This window comes from Nannospalax galili, unplaced genomic scaffold (genome assembly GCF_000622305.1).
Source record: "Nannospalax galili isolate Female #2095 unplaced genomic scaffold, S.galili_v1.0 scaffold120, whole genome shotgun sequence".
NCBI lineage: Eukaryota > Metazoa > Chordata > Mammalia > Rodentia > Spalacidae > Nannospalax > Nannospalax galili.
In genome coordinates, this window is record NW_008350324.1 from 3,815,251 (window position 1) to 3,836,665 (window position 21,415).

Sequence of the window (21,415 nt, forward strand, 5' to 3'; positions counted from 1 at the left end):
GGGGGGATTCCTGCTCGTCTTTATTCAAATTCCCTCTTAGATAACAGCATCACTGGAGAGGAAAGACTTGGCCCTCCTCCTCGGCCTCCACCAGGGACCCTTATAAGAGATGGGCCTTGTGCTTCTACAGAGCGGGGTGACCAGCAGGCCTGTAGCCGGGGAGTCAGGAGTGAGTGTGCCCTCCCAAAGGTGTCACCCAGCAGGGGTTGCAGAGGCCACACAGAGGCAGGCGTGGCTGTGACCTGGTGCAGCCCGAGGGGCCCACAGAGGATCAAGATGCAGGTGGTCAATGGGTTCTGTCCAGAGAGCCTCAGAAGGGATTCCACACAGTGCCTTCCAAAAGCCCGCTTGGCCTCCACTTCTGAGTGTGCACGCTCACTTCTCTTGGCGCCATCAGGAATGTTTCAGAATGGTGTGTGGGGTGGGGGACAAGATCCACTCAGTCGCTGTCACTTCCCATACTGAGAGCAGCAGCTGACCACACTCAGGATCCACAGGGGCAGGGGTGACTAGGCACCCCGCGAGACAGGGGTCACCCCCGCTCTGCATAAAGGGGTGAGCCACAGAGTGCTTGATGGAGCACTGAGTGGGCACTGGGGTCAGTAGGACGTGAGGGAATCAAATTGGCCTCAAGGGAGAGGTTCAGGGATGTCAGGAGGACAGAAGGAGCTGAGGCAGGAGGCCATGTAATCAACACCAAGGATGCTGTTCCCTGGCCGTGGACGACTCAAAGTCACTAGATAAAACCTTGGCTAAGAGGTGACCTCTTAGAAGGGGCCATCAAAGTAGGAGCTGCTAGGATGACCCAGGGCCAGCCCTAGTGGCCATCCCACAGGCCCTGAGACCCTCTAGCTAGGCAGAGCTGGGAGGTCTGCAGCCAAGTCTAAAGACACCCATGGGCATTGTGCGTAGGAGACAGTTGATCTACGTTGAGGCAACACTGGGTCCACATGGAGAGAAGGTGCTGAGCAGGGGAAGCCCAATGGCCCTATGAGTGGGCAAGGTCTGCAAGGCAGCCTTGTGTCCCCAGGTGGGGAACAGATCCCAAAGGCTGGTGGCCAAGAGTCTAGTCTGTTCATTACCCATAAGTCAGTGTTCTAGGATCTTACTCTTGCTCATTTATTTTGTTTTGGAGTGTGTGTGTGCATATGCAAGTGTGTGTGTGTGTGTGTGTGTGTGTGTGTGTGTGTGTGTGTGTCTGTGTGTCTGTGTGTGTGTGTGTGTGTGTGTGTGTGTGTGTGTATGCATGCACTAACAAGAGGGCTGTTATAACCAGTTAAAGATCAGGGTTTCTTTCTAAATATTTTTAAATTACATTTTATTTATTTAGTGTGTGGAGGTTTGCCACATGGGAGTGTAGAGGTCAGAAGACAACTTGCAAGAGTTGGTCCTCTCCCCACCGTGTGGATCCCAGAAATTGAACTCAGGTCACCAGGTTTGACAGCAAATACCTCTACCTGATAAGCCATCTCAGAACCCCCCCCACTCCCTCCTCTCTGTCCCTTCTCTCTCTCTCTCTCTCTCTCTCTCTCTCTCTCTCTCTCTCTCTCTCTTGCTCTCTCACTCTCTCTGACACACACACATTTATTTATTTGTATGTGTATGTGCCTGTGCCTGAGTGTATGTATGTGCACCACACGAATGCAGAAGTGCAGCTCTTGGAGGTCAGAAGATCCCCGGGAACTTGAGTTTTGGACGGTTGTTGGCCTTCGTGTGGGTGTTGGAAACAGAACCTGAGTCCTCTGCAAAAGCAGCCAGTGTTCTTAACCATATATATTACAGGCTGGAGAGACAGCTCAGTGGTTAAGGACACTGTTCTTGCAGAAGACCTGGATTCGAATTCCAGCACCCACATGGCAGCTAACAACTGTCCATAACTCCAGTTCCAGGGAATCCGACAGCCTCTTCTGTCCTCCGTGGCATTGCACGACATGGGTACACTTACCTACATGCAGGCAACACACATAAAATTTTTAAAAATGTATATTATTTGCGCGTACGTGTGTGTGCACGTACGCGGCACGTGGCAGTCAGAGGATAGCCTCAGGCTTGTGCTCACCTTGTCTGAGGCAGGGTCTATCTTGTTTCTGCTGCTGCACCATAGGTCTAGGCCAGCTGGTCCAAGAAACTCTGGATTCTCCCATATCCACTTTCATCTTGCCTTAGAGTGCTGGGATTACAGACATGTACCATTGTGTCTGGCTTTTTATGTATGTTCTGGGACCCCAAACTCTACTCATCAGGCTTGCAAGGCAAGTGCTTTTATCTCCAGAGCCATCTTCTGTGTTTGGCCATATCTACAAGCTCTGAGCTCCGAGTTCTCACAGGAGGACAACAGACCAAGACTTAGTCAGCTCCTGGCTCCCACGGGGATGAGGCAGAGGAAAGGGGTAGATGGAGTTGTTCAGCCAGGCTACCATGATGAAGTGATACATTAGCCAAAATTTGAAGGCAAGAGAGCCCGTGTGTCTGCTAACAGAGCCAGGGCCAGCAGTGCCCTGTCAGAGGGACAGGCCAGTAAAAAGGTCTTGAACCCTTGGCTTTGAGTACCTGAACTTGGTGGGAGGATCTGGAACACACTGACAATGTCTCAGATGCACTGAGGGTTGCAAGGTGAAATGTGGAGCTGGGTGGGATCCGGGCGCAGCAGACCTGGAGGGTCGGGTTCTTCTCCCCTTTCCTTCTGCTGTGTTCCCTCCCCTTGAGTTCCTCCCCCTCCTGGCAGCTGGGGAGCCTGAGACAAATGTTCTAGACAATCAGACAAGCAGCAGTAACTGCTAGGAGTTCTCCAGGAAATTTTAAATTTTCCTAATTAAAAGAAAGTCAAGCCTTGAGCCCTCCTTCATCCCTCTGCTTGGGCGTTAGCTCAGATCTTGTGCCTGGAACTGCAGCAGCTGTTTTGTCATCCCAAGGAAAAGGAACAGGAGCTATTTCACCCACACCGACCACCACCCTCCGGACACTTCATTGTACAAGAACGGTCCGCATGGATTTATGAAACAGTTGGCTCTTTTGGCACTGGCTCTCAAAGTTGCTGGGCTGATACCTGGAGTCAAGGCTTGAGGCCGGGAAAAGGAGAGAAAGAACATAGGTGAACCTGAAGTCAAAAGATCGATCCCCAATACCCCTTCCTTCCTGTCTCACAATGTAGCTCAGGCTGCCCTCAAACTCACAACCCTCCTGCCTCAGCCTCCCGAGTGCTGGGATGACAGGACTGCATCACTGCAGAATCTCTGCTTGGATGAGCTGGTCCAGAGTCTGGGCCTTGAGCCTCCACCTCAGGAACAGGCTCCCTCCCCTCTCCTTATGAGGAGAGACAAAATCTTCAAAATAACTAAATGCTGGAATTTCTTCTACCTCCAAGAAATCTCAAGAAAGGTGGGCACAGACCTGGTGTCAGGAGAGCAAAGATGCTGAGGGTGTGCCTCCCATTGGATGCTTCAAACTCAAGCAAGTAGAGAGTGAAAGGAAAAGCATTCCAGGGTGGAAGGGCATACACGAAGGCACAGAAGCAGGCTGGTTTTCACAGTGTGAGGGGCACCAACCATCTCTCAAGTCAGCCAGGAGACCCTCCCTAGACTTGGCTGCCTCCTCCTCCCCTCCACCTTTATGCATTCCTGTGCTCATCTTCCTGCAGGACACTCTCCCTCCTATAAACCATTCTCCCTGTTAAACTGCCAATTCCCACAACATCAGAAGCAACATCACACTCAGACTTGAGAACAGACAAAGTGGCAGTGCTGGGTGAGGAACTGAGGGGGCGTGTGTGGGTGTGGGTGTACATGTATCAGAGACAGAGACAAAGACACAGAGAGAGATACACATGATTTGAAAAGTCATGGTGTTTGCACCAGAGGCGGTGCCTCACACAAGTCGTCCCAAACATCTGGAGCTAAAGCTGGAGGACCATGAGTTCAAGGCCAGCCTGGGCTACATAGCAGACTCTGGCTCAAAGGAAACAATAAAACAAAACAAAAAACCAGAAGTCATGGCATTTGCATGGCAAAGTCTGAAGAAATGGATAGTGAGCCAGCAGCGAGGTGATTGGCAGGGCTGATCTAGCCCACAGTGTCTCACTGTGTAGCTCTGACTCACCTGGAACTTACTATGTAGACCAGGCTGGCCTCAAACTCACAGATATCTGCCTACCTCTGCCTCCTGAATGCTGGAATTAAAAGTGTGTGCCACCACACCCAGCAAGTCTTAAATTTTAAGTTGGGAAAATCAAAGAGATTATTTAGAAAATAAGTCAGTACTATTTTGGCTGTCAATTTGTGGCTCAGACCCCATGATTGTGACACAGTGGGTGTATGTGTGCATATGTGTTGGTAGAGAGAGAAGAGAAATTTCCAGACAGTTACAGGCTCTGAGCAAAGTTTCGGGATGTAGCAGACTGGACAGCTTGGCCATCTTGGGGTGGTTAAGGACTGCTGCCTTTCCCCCAAGCCTACCAGACATGCACCCACATGTGCTGGACTCTGGAGAACTCATAGAAAAATCCACAGGTGCCTCCAGCCTCTGGAGTCTACTGTGTCGTCTGCCCTCCCCCCCAGGGTGCCCAGCGCCCTCTGTAAGTGAGAACACCCCCACTGCATCCCCTGAGTTCACACGATGGGAGATTCTCATTTTCGCCCCAAGACAGCCTGTCTGGTGGAGAGCTCAGAGCCTCCTTCTATTTTTTTCCCCCTGAATGATAATTTCCCCCTCTTTTTTGTAGCTAAAAATCACCCAGGCTTGTCCAGGCGCGAGGGCAGAAAATGATGCGCTGAAGGAGAGGAAAGATAATTTCTCCGGGTCACAGCCGTTCTCACTTGTCATCCGTCTGCAGGGGAAGTGGAGAGGGAGGAGGAAAATGAGGGCTGGCCCGAATCCATCAATGTCCTCCTTGCTTCTCCCTGGGGGGAGGGGGCTACAGAAGGAGGGGGGCAGGGGAGGGAGGCTGTGATGTGGGGCAGGAGGCAGGACCTAGTCCCCTGTGAACCCTAACCTGTTATTCCAGCTGGACTCAGTTTCCCCACTCCATTGCCATCTAAGCCGCTCCCCCCACACACTGTGGGGATGAATGGTGTGGGGAGGGAGCAGCGTGGGTGGAGGCCTGTGGGCTGGGACCTGAAGGAGCCAGGGTCCAGTCCAGTGATGTCCCAGGAGGGCAGGGACATCATAACCCATCTGGGCCTCTAGTTCATAGGTTAGGATGTATCTGGTGTGCTTTAACTTTAACAGTAAAAAAGACACCAGAAAGGGAGGCAAGAAGATGACTCAGTCAGAGAGGCACATGCCTCAAAAATATGAGGATCTGAGTTCAGATCCCCAGAACCCATGTAGAAGAAGCCGGACATGTGGCGTGTGCCTGGCATCCTAGGGAAGGTAAGATGGGAGTAGACTGGAGGGTCCCTGGAAGTCACTGGCCTATGCAATCAAGGACCAGGCCAGTGAGAGACTCCGCCTCAAATAAAAGGGGAAGTTGCCTGAGGAATGACACCTAAGGTTGTCCTCTGACCATATACATGCACACACACATGTACCCACACACGAATATGTGGATATACGTACCACACCACCCACCCACAAAGGGAATCACAGGCCAGGGAGATGGCCCAGTGGGTAAAGTGCTTGCTGTGGAAGGGTGAGGATCGGAGTTCAGATTGCCAGAAGCTAGGGGAGACAGAAGGCAGAGCCAGAATGCCTGGAGCTTCACAAGCAACAAGGCTGGTTCAGGCAGCAGAGAACAGGAGGCCCCAAACGAGGTGGGAAGCGAGGACCAGACCTGAGGTTGTATACATACAAAGAAATCACAGAAAATGACAAAAGAGAACAGCCACCAAATCCTCACTCCTCCCCAAGTAAGCACTGTTTCTCACGTGTGAAAAAGCCCACAAATGCTCCAAGCAGAGTCAGGCCTGGCTTGAGTCCAAGCTTCACCCCAGGCTGTGAACTGGACAGTTTACCCCCACCAGCCTTAGTTCCCCACCTGCACAGAGCAGCTTGTGGCACCTCTTGGGATCACTGGGAGAGTGAGGAACAGTGGCTGTGACTGATGCACAGGGCCAAGCCCAGGTCTTAGAGGCCCTCTATGGAAGGCGTGGGTGCAGCATGCTTTGGGGTTGGCTGGCAGGCTGGTCTTCACTACAAGTTCACCTCCACTACTGCAGCAGGGCTCAGTGGAGCACCTCAGATGGTATGCAAACCAAAAATAAGCTGTAGGCTCCATCTGGCCTGTGTGTAAACTCCTGAGCTGACGGAGCCAAGTTCCACCGGGAAAGACCCCCACACCAGCACTACTGAGCCAATATCACCTGCATCCGGATGGATTTGCACATCAGCATCTGGAGTGGAAAATTCCAAAGTGGAATCAGGTCTTCGGGCCAGTCCCAGAGGTCTACTGTGTGCCTCAAAGACACACCTGCCCTTACTCCCTGCCACCCCCACCATTTCATTGCGCCCTCTTCCAAACCTTTGTTCCTTTAAGGTTTTCCCTGGTGGGAATAGGTTTACCAAGCTGGTCAGTTTGGACTTTACCTTCAAGACATGGCTCAAATACAAGATCGAGATCTTCAGGGACCTGCCAGGGCAGTACCTAAAGCGACATGGCAAATATGTAGCAAACATTATACAAGTGCCATTCCTGTGCCAAGGCAGACATTACTAATCAATCAAGATGATCTTGCCTGCTTCCAGCAGACATTCCTCAGATGCTGGCCACCTTGTTTTTCTGAGACAGGGGCCTTTCACTGACCTGAACTCATCAGGTAAGCTAGGCTGGCTAGCTAGTGAGCTGCAGGGATCTGCCTGTCTCCCCAGAACTGGGATTATGAGCCAGGGCCATTTATGTGTATGAGTGTATTGCCTGTATGCGTGCACCCTGTCCTGCAGTGCCCACAGAGATCAGAAGAGGGCGTCAGGTCCCCTGGAAATGGAGTTACATATGGTTGCTAGCTGCCATGTGGGTGCTGGAAACAACCTGGATCCTCTGCAAGAGTAGTCAGTGCTCTTGACCGCTGAGTCATCTCTCCAGCCCCTCTGGGGATTGAACTCAGGTCTTCATGCTTTCACCGGAAACACTTTACCCCCCAGTCCACAGCTCCAATCTTCCTGTGGCTAGTATATGCAGAAAACTGTGCAACCTGCCAGCAGGGCCTCAGCATCACTTGTTGCTTAAAACAGAAAGACAACCCAACACCCCTTCTTCTGGCTTTATTTCTTTGAGCTTGTCATGCATCCTCCTGCCACAGGACCTTGGTACCTGCTGTTCCCTCTGAAATGCCACTCCCTGCTCTCTTCACCCAACCAATGTCTCCTCATGCATCACAGCTCAGGTGTCATCACACTAGGAAATCTTTCTGCACAGCCAGCCTATCCCACTGCTTTCCAGTCTGCACCTAGACTCTCCCCCAGTGTGTTCATTGATTAGTTCATTCAGGACACATGCACTGCAGCCCCACCTGTGCCTGATTGGATAGTTGGAAGCACAGACGGGAGAAATGCTTGTGAGGAAACAGGAGAGAGCTAATGCAAGGGTTTCATATATAAGACAAGGGCAGAGTGTAACAGTCAGCTAATGCTGCTGTGAAACAAATTATCTCAACACACTGTGGCTTCAGACCATAAGCATTACATCACTCAAGTGGGCATCATAGTCCTCTTGGCTTTGACCAGTCACTCTCAGGACTTCCTGGTCAGTGGTGGGATGGATGGTGGGTAGCTCTGAGTTTAGACTGGCCTCTCTGATGGTCAGGAACTGATCTAGACCAGACTCTGCTGGGAGGATGTGGCTCGCCGCCATGCGCTGATGTTCCAGCAGGTGGAGTCCCAGCTCACTCCCAAGGCTGCGGGGACTCAGGGCCTGCCAGTCACGGCGACCAACCTAGACTGACAAACAGAGCCCTCCAGGGCCTAGGGAGGCAGATTAGACTCCGCCTTTCAGTGGGCGGGGCCAAGGCGGAAGGGCAGGGAAGTGGACTCCGCCCTTTGGTGGGAGGGGCTCAGCTTCCGGGGGAGGAAGACAGACACTATCCCCCCAGTGGGAGGGGCTTCAGGGTCACATGCAAATACAGGGCACAGCGACTTGGGAGTTGTAGGGTGGCCTAGCTGCTGCTGGGAATGGACTAGGGGTCGGAGCTAGGCTGGAGGGCGAGCCGGGCCCTGTACGCATGCGCAGTAATCACAATGCCAACTCTCTGCCCCAGTGCCCCAGGCTGCTGTGAGGTGGAGGTGAGGGGCAGATGCCTGGCCTTGGGGTCCGTCCAGCCCCTCAGGTCCCCTCTGCCCCCTCCAGCTGCGATGAGAACGCAGTCCTTCCAGAGTTTAATTAAGTGGTCTGCCTCGGGCTAATCCTGTTATCACTGCCCGGCGCTGACCGCAGGGGAACCGTGTAGAATGTCACTGTCTACAGGGCCCGGTCGGCCTGAAAGCCGCTGGAATTCAGGGCTGGGGCGGAAGCCAGAACCCCCGCGGGCAGCTTCCCGCGGGACAAAGCTCAGCTCAGCTCAGTCCGTGGGGGAGGCTGCTTAAGAAGCTTCCAGGGGGCTTTGCAGGAACTGCTGCCCCCCCCAGGCCCCACATTCCAGAGCCCTCCTGCAGCCAGCTCACATCCTGGCCCCCCCCAGGGGACAGGGGAGAGGCGACCCAGCTCCTCCCAGGCACTCAGTGCTGCACTAGAGGATCCTGACTTCCGGTTCTGTGTGGCTTGGGGCATGTGACCTGGCCTCTCTGAGCCTGCATTTCCTCCTCTCCTTAATGAGGGTGGTGAGATCCACTTCTGTGAAGAAGACAGAACAAAATACCGAGAGTGCAACCCTGCATACAGTGGGTGCTTCTAGACCCAAGCCTGCACGCAGTGGGAACTCTAAGAGTTGAGCCCTGCCCATAGTGTATGGTCCTGGAAACCAAGCTCTGTGCACAGTCGGTGCTCCTAGAATTGAGCCCTGCACACAGTGGGCACTGCTAGATGTGAGCCTTGCACACAGTGGGAGCTCCTAGGACTGAGCCCTGCACACAATAAGAACTAGAGTTGAGCCCTGCACACAGCGGATACTCCTAGATTTGGGCCCTGCACACAGTCAGAGCTCCTGGAGTTAAATCCTGCACAGAGTGGGTGCTGCTAGATGTGAGCCATGCACACAGTGGGAGCTCTTAGGGTTGAGCCCTGCACACAATAAGAGCTCTAAGAATTGGGCCCTGCACACAGTGAGAGCTCCTTGAGTTAAATCCTGCACAGAGTGGGTGCTCCTAGATATGAGCCCTGCACACAGTGGGTGCTCTTTCCACCATTCTTATACTTCCACATGAGCAATTGTCCCCATCTCCATACAACCATTGACTCCTGGGGAGCAAGGACTGTTTTCAACATGAGCCACTCTGAGGGATCCCCAAGGGTGTGTGACCTTACAGCATCTGTGCTCACTGCCACATGCCAGCCTTGGGTTGCTTCAGTTTTTCACATATCATTCATTCATTCATTCATCAACAGAGACCAGCTAAGCTACCTAATTTATAAAGTAGGGTGTGGGGTGATTGACAAAATAACTCTGTTGGCAGATGCTTAAACAGAGATACAGGGATGGAGGCTTTCAGCTGGAAGCAGTATTTACTGCTGTAGGCACAGACTAAGTGGATTCACAGCCAAAGGCTGAGTCCTGAGCACAGTGGGGCAGTGCCTTATATACTTTCTGTTAGTTTCCCTTTCCATTTTAAACCATCTGTCTTCCCTAGACGGTAGCATACGTTCTGATTCGGTGTTCTGTGCCACAGACTTGCACAGGGTTATGCATGCGCACATAGACACTGATCTTGTCACGTTGCCTCCTCTTTGTTCTGGGAAGACCTCTACCACAGCACCTCCTTGCTCTACCAAGTGATAGTTCTGGGGAGACTAGGAGCACCCCAGTTTCTCTGCAACTCATTTCTTTGTCTTCCCCTTTCTGCTGCTCCCCCACAGGCAGAGATCCTAGCCACAGGACTAAGGCCACATATGCAAAGGGACAGGTCTAAAAGCAGGTTGTTTGCGGAGCATTCTGGGAACTATAGACAGGGTAGGGGAGATGAAGAGCTGGGGAAGGGAGCACATGCAACATGACCTAAAATGACCCCAGGTGTCTTTGTCACCCCAGCATGTGGGCACATCCTGAGCTCCTGCTGTCATCATCCTATAGGTGAGGACCTGATGCTAGACTTTCCAGTCTGGGGAGCAGGGGCTGCCATGTCCCTCTTAGAACCTCAGTCTTCCAGTCTGCTAAGTGGGACCATTCTGGAGCTGTGTGGTGGGCTGGGGCCAGGCAGCTTGGTGCCTGGTGGCCTGTTACAGAGCGAAGAGTGCAAGCTTCCCCAGCACAGGAGCCTCTACCACCAGGAGTGCAGGGAGAGGCAGGGTCACCATAGGCTTGAGAAGTCACACAGAAACCCCAAAGCACTCCATAAAATCGAAGTGGCAGTTAAGTCAGACTTGCAAGTGAGCGGAGTAATTAATGCACTTCCCACAGAGAGTAAAACCCAAATGTCAGACAATGCCAGGCCATTAGCACGGTGCTCTGCCCAGTACTTGACCATGGCCACTGGGTGGGCACCATGTCCCTGCAGACCTTGAAGGCCAAGAACAACAAAGCAGGAGGGGCTGCCTGGGTGGGACCTGGGGACCAGAGTCCTCCCCATGTTCCCTGTAGCTCTGAGACATCTTCCTAGTGGTAGCTCCCTGCCTGTCCACCAAAGGTCACAGGAAGGTTCCAGCTCTAGTGTCATCTTTAGACTGTTGTTGTTTGTTTATTTTTGTATTTTGTTTTGAGACAGGGTCTCATGTAGCCAACCTAGGCTGGCTTCAAACTCTATGTAGCTGAGAGTGACTTTGAACTTTTGATCCTCCTGCCTTTCTCCGCCCCCCACCAAATGCTGGTATTACAGGCATGCATTACCACACCAGGTTTATACATTGCTGGGCTCAAACCCAGGGCTTTGTGCATGCCAGTCAAGCACTCTCCCCAGTGAGTCACATCCCCAGCAATGTCTGGAGCAAGTAAATCCTGCAGAGTGAAGAGCTGTGGGGTTCCCCTCATCCTCCCCAACCATGCCCACCTCCCATCATGTGCCAACTGTGGCCACAGGCTCCCAGGCTCTGGAGAAGTACAGGCTGTGTGAACAGCTACTACCCCCAAGGGGAGGCCTAGTTATCTCCCCCCTTAGAACAGCTACCCCTTGGTTGGTACAGACAGGGTCCAAAAAGCCAGCCCCGGTCTCTGGGTGCTGGGCATAGTTGGGGGATCAGGTTGAGGCTGGAAAGACAATTACCTAGTCCCTAAGTCTCTCCCTCCCCATTCACCTTGCCTCCCCAGCATCCCGCAGGCTCTCTGGTCAGTCTCTGCAGAGGGCTTTGTGCCAAGCAGGGCTGTAACTCTGCCAAGAGATAGTAGGTGTTCAGTAGTGGCTTGTAGAAGTGAGACACTTGTCTATTATATCAAAAGAAATGGTCTGGCCAGGCATGGTGGCGCATGCCTTTAATCCCAGCACTCGGGAGGCAGAGGCAGGCAGATCTCTGTGAGTTCAAGGCCAGCCTGGTCTACATAGTTCCAGGACAGCTGTGGCTACAGGGAGACCCTGTCTCAAAAAGACCAAAAAAGAAAAAAGAAGAAAAGAAACGGTCTGCGTCAGGTGAGCCAGGTCGGGGTGCCTAAGGTACAGACTTTGAGGAAGTGTTGGTTCTGACAGCAAACAGCCAGCCCTGCAGCCCCAACACTGTTTACCCACTGATCTGCTAAGAACAACTACACAAACAGGGAGATGACTTAGAGGGCAAAGGCATTTGCTGCCAAACCTGATGATGTGCTTTGATCCCTAGAACTCACATGGTAGAAGACGAGAACTAACTCCTCCAAGTTACCTGCAACACTCAATCACACACACACACACACACACACACACAATCAGTCCTTTTAAAAAATGAAAGAACCAGCCATGTAAATGGCAGGACACCCTTCAAGGGGACAAAAGGTCATGGTTATTAAAAGATTAGTGAGATGTAGACCTGAGTTCAAATCCCGGTCCCCTCACTTCTCTTCATTTCTGATTCTAAGCTTCCCTGATCCCTAATGGTATACCTTTCTGGGTCTGCTGGGAGGTTTCCTTCTATTTCCATGGGCTTGGCACACAGTAGGTACTCAGTGTGACCCTTTTGTTTTATTTTGTCTTGTTGGGAGAGTCTCTCTCTAGAGCTCAGACTGGCCTTGAACTCATGATCCCTCTGCCTCAGCCTGCAGAGCACCTGGATGACAGGCCCATGCCACTAGTTCAGTCATTCACTGTGGTTTGAATCTGGTTAGTTCTCACCCAAACCCAAGTGGAGTTTAACATGACTGCTGGGAAGCCAGACCTTTAAGAGGTAGAGGCTGCTGGAGATGAGGTAATGGGAAGAGGGGAGTCAGTCCCACATCTAGGACTGGACTGGTGACCATGGGAGTTGTGGTAATGCTCAGCAGCCCCCTTGTCCCTGACCTGATACCATCTGCCATGAGGCCCTCCCAGAGCCAAGCCACTGTCAGAGCCATGCTTTTGTCCCGACAAACAGTACCAGGAGCTCAATAGCCTCTTTTCCTTACAGAGTTCCCAGCCTGAAACTATTCCCGGAAAGAGCAACCACTGTAACAGCTGTTGGGAACACCAGGAATGTGCTAAGGGGTCATAGATAGGATGTCTTCTTCCCATCTCTGTTCTGTGATCCCAACTCAGATACCTAGTGGTCTGATGGTTCTGACTTCTGTGCAGGGCACAGTTAAATAATTCATTTCTAAGGATGAGTATATTTCCTCCGTCACCAGTGTGGGGGTGACAGGTGACCCCTCTATCAAAGAGATCTTTTGATCTAAATGTGATATAGGTGTGTGTGTCTGTGTCTGTGTCTGTGTATCTCTGTGTGTGTCCATGTGTGTGCATTTGTGTATGGCAGGTAGGTATTTTCTTTTTTATGATGAAATACATGGCATAAGCAACTTAGGGGAAAGATATATTTTGCTCAACCAGGTCCATGTCACCAACTACTTGGCAAATAGGGGTGACATACACTCACATTGCTCCAGATACACACATGACTTGCACACTTACAAACACACATTTACACACATGCACACATGCACACATGCACAACAAGTCTAATATAGTTCATTTACATGGCTCCTAAAGTCTCTTGGTTGTTGGTTGAATGATCTATGGCGGGGGAAGAGAAAGAAGAGAGAGAAAGTGGGGTGGGAAGAGGCAGGAAAGAGGGGAGGAAAGGGAGGGAAGAGGTGGGGGAACAACATATCTACAGGGGACAATGCCAGCTTTGGGAAGTGGGAGCCCAGTCCTGGGAATCTTCAGGAAAGACCAGAAGATTCTACCCCAAAGCTTAGGAGGACTGATGATGCTGCTGAGGCCTGTGGCACCTCCTGATCTTCGTGGGCAGAGACCTCTGCTTGCTTTTGCAGGTGAGGAAGTCCTCTTCCAATCTGAGGCTCCTTTGGGTCCAGCCATGAGGTTTTGGCCAATCCGGCTTGCCCTTCTCAGAGTTGTCATGGTTCTGTGGCACAGCATTCTCTCCCTTGGCACCACGGAAGTTTTGGGCCTCGGTGCATGTGTTTGTTGCTTTTGCGTCTCTGTGAGAACACCAGCACAGAAGGAACTCAAGAGATCAAGGCTGTATTTTGGCTCACAGTCTCAGACGGTTTCAATCGTCCATCGTGGCACAAGGAAATGGGGAGCAACTCAGAGCATGGAGCGTGTGTGGGTGACTGTTCACATCATAGTGGACCAGGAAGCAGAAAGAGTGGGACAGGAACTAGGGGCCAGTTTCACAGGCCCACTTCCTCCAGCTGGGTTCCCCTCCAACATAGCACCACCTTCTGGGGACTCAGCATTCAAAATGTGAGCCCAGGGAGAAAGCTCAGAGTCAAGCCATAATACCATGTGACCAAGACTCAGAATGTTTCAGCCCCTCAATGACAGTGGTTCCAACAGCTAAGCTAGGGCTGATTTCCTGGTGTGACTGATGAAGGGAAAGTGTCACCTGCATGGGCTGACAGTGAGAGTAGGAAAAAGCAGATGGGAGGAAGAAGGAGACACACATTTCAGCCTCTGGATTGAGCTGAACCTGAAGGTGTTCAATTCTGGACCTCTGTTACTTGAAACAAGTTTCCCATGGGCTCCATTGAGTGTAAGCTGAGTTTCCACCACAGCAACTGTCTCTCTGACACAGACCTCAGGTCCACTGCCTCCCACTCCTCCTGGGGAAGCTCTTCCCAGCTTATCATGTGGAACCATGCCCAAGCACTAGTTTGAAAGGCTAGAAAGCATCAGAATGGTACCCAACAGGCCCAGTTAGGACAAGGACTCTACCTCTCCCTTCTCTCAAAGCCATAGTCTCCTCAGCTACAAAAAGGGAATTTTCACAGCCTCTCCAAGTGTGCGCACAAAGGGAAAATTCCCACCAGATTGTGCATGTGCTGTTCCCTCCCCCAGCATGCCCTTCCTTCCTCCCAAGCGGGCTCAGCTTGTGTTCATCTTTCAGAATCTCAGCAAAGGGTCTGTTGTCAGGGTTTGCTCCTCTGACCTGTCTGGCACGGTCATCACCCTGGTCACTTGCTGTGTCTATGGGTCACTGTAGACATGATTACTGGAAGGCACTCCACCTCCTATACTACAAGGTAAGTCTCAGGGTGGCCAGGAAAACCTGGGTCTCTTTACCACCACATTCCCTTGAGAAACACAAGTAGTACTCACACCAGGGTGCTGTGTTCAAGAGATGGGGTGCTCCATGTCCAAGTCAGATTCTAGCAAGTGATTCCATGGGAATCCTTAACCCATGGATATGAGCATAGGTCTGTCAGGGGAAGCTTGGGTCATGAGGACAGCAGGTCTGTGTCCCGTAGCAGGTCAAGGCTAGCACTCTGAAATCCCTCAAGGGACAAGTGTAAGAACACACAAGTGGTTGGGGATGTGGCTCAGTGGTTAGAGTGCCTGCCTAGCATGCACCAGGCCCTGGGTTTGATCCTCAGCACTACATAAACCTGAAGTGGTAGCCCACTCCTGCAATCTCAGCACTCAAGAGATAGAGACAGGAGGATCAGAAGTTCAAAGTCATCCTTGGTCACATAGTGAGTTTAAAGCCAGCCTGGGTTACAGAAGACTGTATCTCAAAACAAAAACAGAAACCAAACAAACATGTAGAGATATAGAACTGCCTTGGACCCTCAGGGAGAAAGACCAGGCTTTGCAACAGGGCTGTGTTACTAGCTGTGTGGCTCTGGATAAGCTTGGGACCTTGCTACGTCTCACTTTCCTCATTAATAGACAGGGCTGCATCTAGAAGAGACTGACCAGGTCCATCCAAATCCCAACCCTCCTTTCCAGCTGTGTGACACCGGACTCCTGCCTAATCACTCTGTGCTTAGCTCCCTGGGCTGCAGGAGGTCACAAAGGAATGTGACACGTAAGGAGGCCGAGACAGCTTAATGTATTAAGGAGCAACCACCAAGCCGGAATTTAACAGGCACTCAAAGCATGCGTTTGCCGCCTGCCCCTTCTGGGATCAGAGCCATCCAGCAGTAGAAGCAATATTAGCGCCAGGCGGGAGCTGGCTTATGTCAAGCGGTGCGCAGCCCATCAGACCCTCTCTTCTGATAAGTTTCCGGACTGAGTCTGCTGCCTGACCCACCCCAATTAGGTGACTCTTGTGTTAATATTGACATACAAAGGAGCCAGCTGGGGACCTCTGACCCTCTCTCACTTGGGATCACAGGCTGATTTCGGCCCCAGCCCTCAGCTCCAAGAGCCAGACTCCTAATCTCCTTTGTCACCAGAACGAGCTGGCCTCAGCCTGACCTTTGTCTCCTGCTTTTCTGAATTCCGGTGGTTCTGGGCCTGATGGTGGACGAGGCCAGGACTGTCTGAGGGCAGCCTGGAAGGGACAGGTGAGGGCAACTTGTCTCCAGCTGCTTTGAGCTGCCAGGAAGGAATCTGAGTGCCCTGTCCACTGCACCCTCCCAGTGATTGGCTGCTGACACCTCTGCCCAGCATCTCCATCCTAAACTGCATCAGCTTCAGCCCTGCCTGCCCCCCACCCTAAGCTCAGAAACCTGGGTGATGCCCAGAAGGGGTTGCCATGGTAACCAATATGATGGTGCAGAAAGAAGTGGGGAGTTTTGCTGACCAGTACCCAGCCCTCAGCTGCCAGAGCAGAAGGGGACATGGACTGCAGACTGCCCTTGATGCTGGCCCCAGGGCATAGGGCTCTGGATGTCCTGGCAAAGTCCGGGGTCTCCGCAGATGGAGGCGTCACAGACGTGAGCTTTCTGGCTCTCAGCCTTCTCTGTGTGATGCCTGTGATCTTGGCACCTTCTGCTTCTGTTTCTACCTGGGACTGTCTGACTCTGGGCTGATGCCTGTAGGAGATGAAGCCCTGAACACCAGATGGAGCCCCAGCCAAAACTCTTCCTGTGACATAGCTGGAGCCCACCAGAGGGACGGGGAGGGGGCGGTTAATATGAGGCCTCTGGAGCCAGATTGCTTGGGCTTCACTCTGGCTCTGCCACTTGCTGGCTGTGTGACCTTGAATCAGTTGCTGGACATCTCTGGGCCTCATCTTCTCAGCTGCAATTGGGATTGATCGAGGGCACACCCCTTATCTAGTTGTGATGAGTTTAAATGAGATAATACTGGACAATTCCTACAACAGAACCTGGCAGACATAAATACACGTGTCCCAGTGGCCCTTCCTTCACAAAGTCCCATTTCTGGGAGGAAGGAGCACACACAGGACCAGAGCCAGAGGGTAAAGTGAGAGGCATGCCTGATCTCAGCACTTAGGAGGTAGATGCATCAGGACTCAGGAGTTGAAAGTCAGCCTCAGCTACTTAGCAAGTCCTAGGCCAGCCTGGTCTACATGAAACTGTGTCTCCTAAAACAACAACAACAAAAAAATTTCAAGCACAGTAGAAGTGCTGCAGAGATGGCTCAGTAGTAATTGCATCTGTTTTGCAAGCGTGAAGACGAAGGTACGGGTCTGCATCCTAGGACCCATGTGTACCTGTCATCCCAGAGCTGGGACATAGACAGGTACATGCTGAGAGCTCGCTGGCCAGTCAGCACAGCCAAATATGTGGGTTTCTGGTTCAGTGGGAGACCCTGTCTCAAGTCGCATAGAGCGGTGGAGGCAGGAGTCACCTGACACATTGCTTTGGCCTCTATGTATGTGTATACCAGCTGGCTTGCCCACACATCCACATGCCTACTGCACACACACACACACACACACACACACACACACATACACACACACTTTTAAAAATCATCGGGCTGGTTATAAAAAAAAATTATCAAAGATCAATGATCAAGAATTAGTCTTTGGGGAGTTAGAAAGACAGTTGATTTAAAAGTTGATCAGCAGCAGATAGGGTCTGGGTGGCCAGAACCACTGTCTGATTTACCTCAGTTTCCCCAACACCTACCACAGGCTGGGCACAGCCTGAGAATGCCATCGCCTGTAAGAGACCCTGTTACAGTAATTCTTTTGGTTGTTAGCCTTAGCCTTTAATGGTAATGGCTGTGTTATCCTTCCAGCTCAGCTGTGACAGTATTTCTAAGAAACAAAAATGGGTGTGAGGCTAGGATCGTGGCTTGGTTGGTAGAGTGTGCTCACTAAGCATGTACAAGGGCCTGGGTTCCATTCCCAGGACAGCATATAATCTTTTAAAAGTAGATGTTGTATATGCAATATATCCCAGTTTCAAAATGTTAAAAAGGATGGGCCGATGTAATGGCTCAGCAGGCAAAGGTACTTGCCAGTGAGTTTGATGACCCAAGTTCAATCACAGCACTCACATGGTGGAAGGAGAGAACTGACTCCTGCAAGTTGTCCTCTGACCTCCACACAATCTCTCTCTCTCTCTCTCTCTCTCTCTCTCTCTCTCTCTCTCTCTCTCTCTCTCTCTCTCTCTCTCCCCCGCCACCATACAATGTAAAAAAAGTTAAAAAGTACATGGATCTTAGCATTGGGGAAACAGAACAGGTGTTCATTCGATGACCACTTGTTGGTGTGAATGAATGAATGAATGAACAAATGAATGAAGAGCTTCAAGGAACAATACAGCGAGGGAATAGGCACAAACACATGGTCACTGTGTAACTGGCACCGGAGAGTTTTCAGAGGTCACACTGTACAACTGTATCAGGGAAGGCGTCCTGAGCGAGGTGCCTGGTGGGGAGACATGCGGGATGGAGAGTCACAGGGTCACCATCAGGCTTCCCACTTTCTTCTTTGGGTCATGGAAGGGGTTTAAGTTATTCAGGGAGATGACATTCCCTCCACTCATAAGAGCCAGGGCCAGAGCAGAGAGTCCCAGAGCCTGGGACTTACAGCAAAGTGAGACAGGGACACTGGTGGCAGAGCCTGGCTTCTGCCCGGCCCTGCTGTCCTGGGTTGGACTACTCCAGGATGTCTGCCCCGCCTCTCTGAGCATCAGGAAGTGGGGGGATGGGACTGAGGCCAGGCCTGCAGTATCTAGTGCAGATGAACCCTATCAATAAGAAGTGCTGGAAACTAGGATCTGGCTTCTTTATTGAAAAGTTCAGGGAATTAATGGTCTTGGACTGCTGCATTCTCCTTCCAGGCTCAGGTGGAGACCCCCAGCTCCTTGGACAAGCCACTCCCTTCTCTGTCACAAAACAGAGGTACAGGACAAACTCTATAGCAATGATCTCCCAGGTTTTAGCCTGTGAAGCAGGCACGGCCATGATCCCCATAGCACAGATGAGGAAACTGAGACACAGAGGGAACGACCCTCAACTGGACCATCAAAGGTCACATGTTAGGAACTATAGCTTTCATGGGGCCCTGTGTGCAAGGGTCTTGTAACTGCTAGCCCACCTACTACTGGCAGATGAAATACAGTCCTGCTGCAACAGGTTTAACCCAAGCCTGGGAGCCAAGAGCCGGGGGCAGCAGAGTCTTGGACCCCAGCCCCTCACCCCTCTTTCCCACTATACCCTGCTTCCTCCAGCAGGGAGCCCCTCCCTCTAGCAGGGTAGAGTCTGGTCCCACCCACTTGCTCCCAGGGCTGTGGGGGCCAAGAGTTGATGTGGGAGGGAGCCAGGAGAGAGAGAGAGGGAAAGGACTGGTCAAATCAATCATATTTAAACAAAAGCCTCTCCCGCCCAAGGGCCCTTTTAAAAGCTGCTTATTTAATTAAAAGTCCCATTTTCCATATTTATGGCCCTTATTCAGTTAAATATTAACCGCTGGGGCCAGGGCTGGTGTGTGCTTTTCCAGTGCGGAGCCGGAAGGTTCATTACTGTGGCTGGGATTTATCCCAGACAGCCCGGGTTGCGATCAATGCCCTCGCCCTGGACAAACACACACACGGCAGTGGGCAGAGCAGCTGCCGAGGCTCTGTCTCTCCCTGTCTATCGCTGCCGTACTCTGCCCCGAGACGGAGGCACTGAGAGACATGGAGAGGCTGAGAGACATGGAGAGGCTGAGAGACATGGAGAGGCTGAGAGGCTTGGAGAGTCTTTCTGTCTAGTTGAGTGTCCATCAAGACCCAGCACATGTTTCTTGAGACTAAGAAAAAAATGGAGTGGGGGGGTCCTCTCTCAAAATGGAACTTTTTTCAGACATAAAAAACAAAGTTATGTAATTTGCAGGAAATACAACTGGTAATGATCATGTTAAGTGAATTAAGCCAGTTTCAGAAAAATAAATTTGTTTTCTCTCATCTCTGGTTCCTAGACTTTGTAGAGTTACATAAATCCTGTGTGTGAACATGATATGAAAATAGAAACCAAATTGGGGGACAAAAGGGACCAATGGGAGGGCGCGGGAGAGAAGAGGGGAGAGAGAACTTGGGGTACACTCAATATACAATATATACTGTACAAAGCCTTTAAAAATAAGTTTGAGACCAGAGGTGGGGGCATATACCTTTAATCCCCCACAAGTTGAGGGCTGGCAAAGTCAATGTCAGAGTTTCTGGGGTGACAGTGCCTGGCAGTGGTGGGGTGGCACATCTGGACCATGGTGGGCGGGGTGGGGGGCTCACAGCCTCAGAGCCTTTCCTGGGCAGCCTTAGCCAGGTTCCTATAGCACCACTCAAAGTAACTCATTAAACTAGTCCACTTCCAGCCTAGAAGTGGGACCATTTTGGTCCCTGTCTTATACTTGGGGAAACTGGGGCTGCAGGAGTCAGGCAGTAAGCTCAGGGTCTCTCAGCTTGTGACAGGCAGAGCTGGGGCATATCCCAAACCTCCTGCCTCTGCTACACACAACACAAATCTCACCTGCCCCAACACCACATCTACCCTTCTCACTTCCCCATCCTCTCTAAGCCTTCTGTGACGTCAGGAAAAGAGTACTGAATCGAGCTTTGGGGCCACTTTACCCTCTTCATGTGGCCACTAAGTATCAGGGCAAAGCCAGACTATCCTAAGAGACAGAAAGGTAGAAAGTGGCACTTTAGGGCTACAGGGCCCTTGGCTCACATTTGCCCTTGCCTTTTACTGATCATATAAACTTGGGCACCTTTCCAAGTCTCAGTTTCCCCATTTGCAGGATGGGGTAATGATAGATACTTCTAGGTACTAGAGGCTTGAAAGGCACAGTTCTTACAAGTCATTGAGTCCTGCCTGCCACACATGGGAGTGTTGTGGGGGTTGTGACAAAGCCTCCAGCCCATGTCCCAGATGCACCCCCTCCAAGGAACAGGTTGGATGTGGGTCTCACCCTACCTTGCCAATGTGTAGAGTGGCGTGGCAGGGGAAGATACTCTGGCCCTATCATGACCTTACAACGAGAGCTGCCCCTGCTGCTTTGGAGACCTCTATTTACCCATCTGTGAAGTGGAAGGAAGGCTGGACTGAGGAGGTTTCTCGGGGCCATTTGCAGGGTGATGCATCTCAGCCTAGGGGTTGGAAGGCCAATGTTTGGGGTCAGTAGAAGGGAAGCCTTTGGACCAAATAGGAATATCACAGCATGTGTGAGGCTGGGATGGGCAGGTAGATGCCAACAACCAGGCTGGGGACAGTGCTTCCTCCATCACACACTTGCATGTGTGAACTCATGCATGTACCAGCACACACATAGGCACACATGCGCACACACATTATACAATGCACATACACATGCATGCACACACACGCGCACACATACCCACATACATACTCTCAAGCCCACGCTCGGGAGATGGGGGGCAGCGGCCACACACCCCTGCTGCCTGTGCCCCTGCTCCCTTCCCTTCTCCCAACCCACCTCCCTCCCCCCAAAGGGAAAAAAAGTCCAAAAGGCCAGATTAGAGCTTCACACCGCATCGCCCAGAAAAATCTATGTCTCATTTTCCTATCTAGTAAAATAAAATGACACGGAGCACTCCGGGCCCTGGAGGGGAGCGCGTGCTGGAGACGAGGGGGG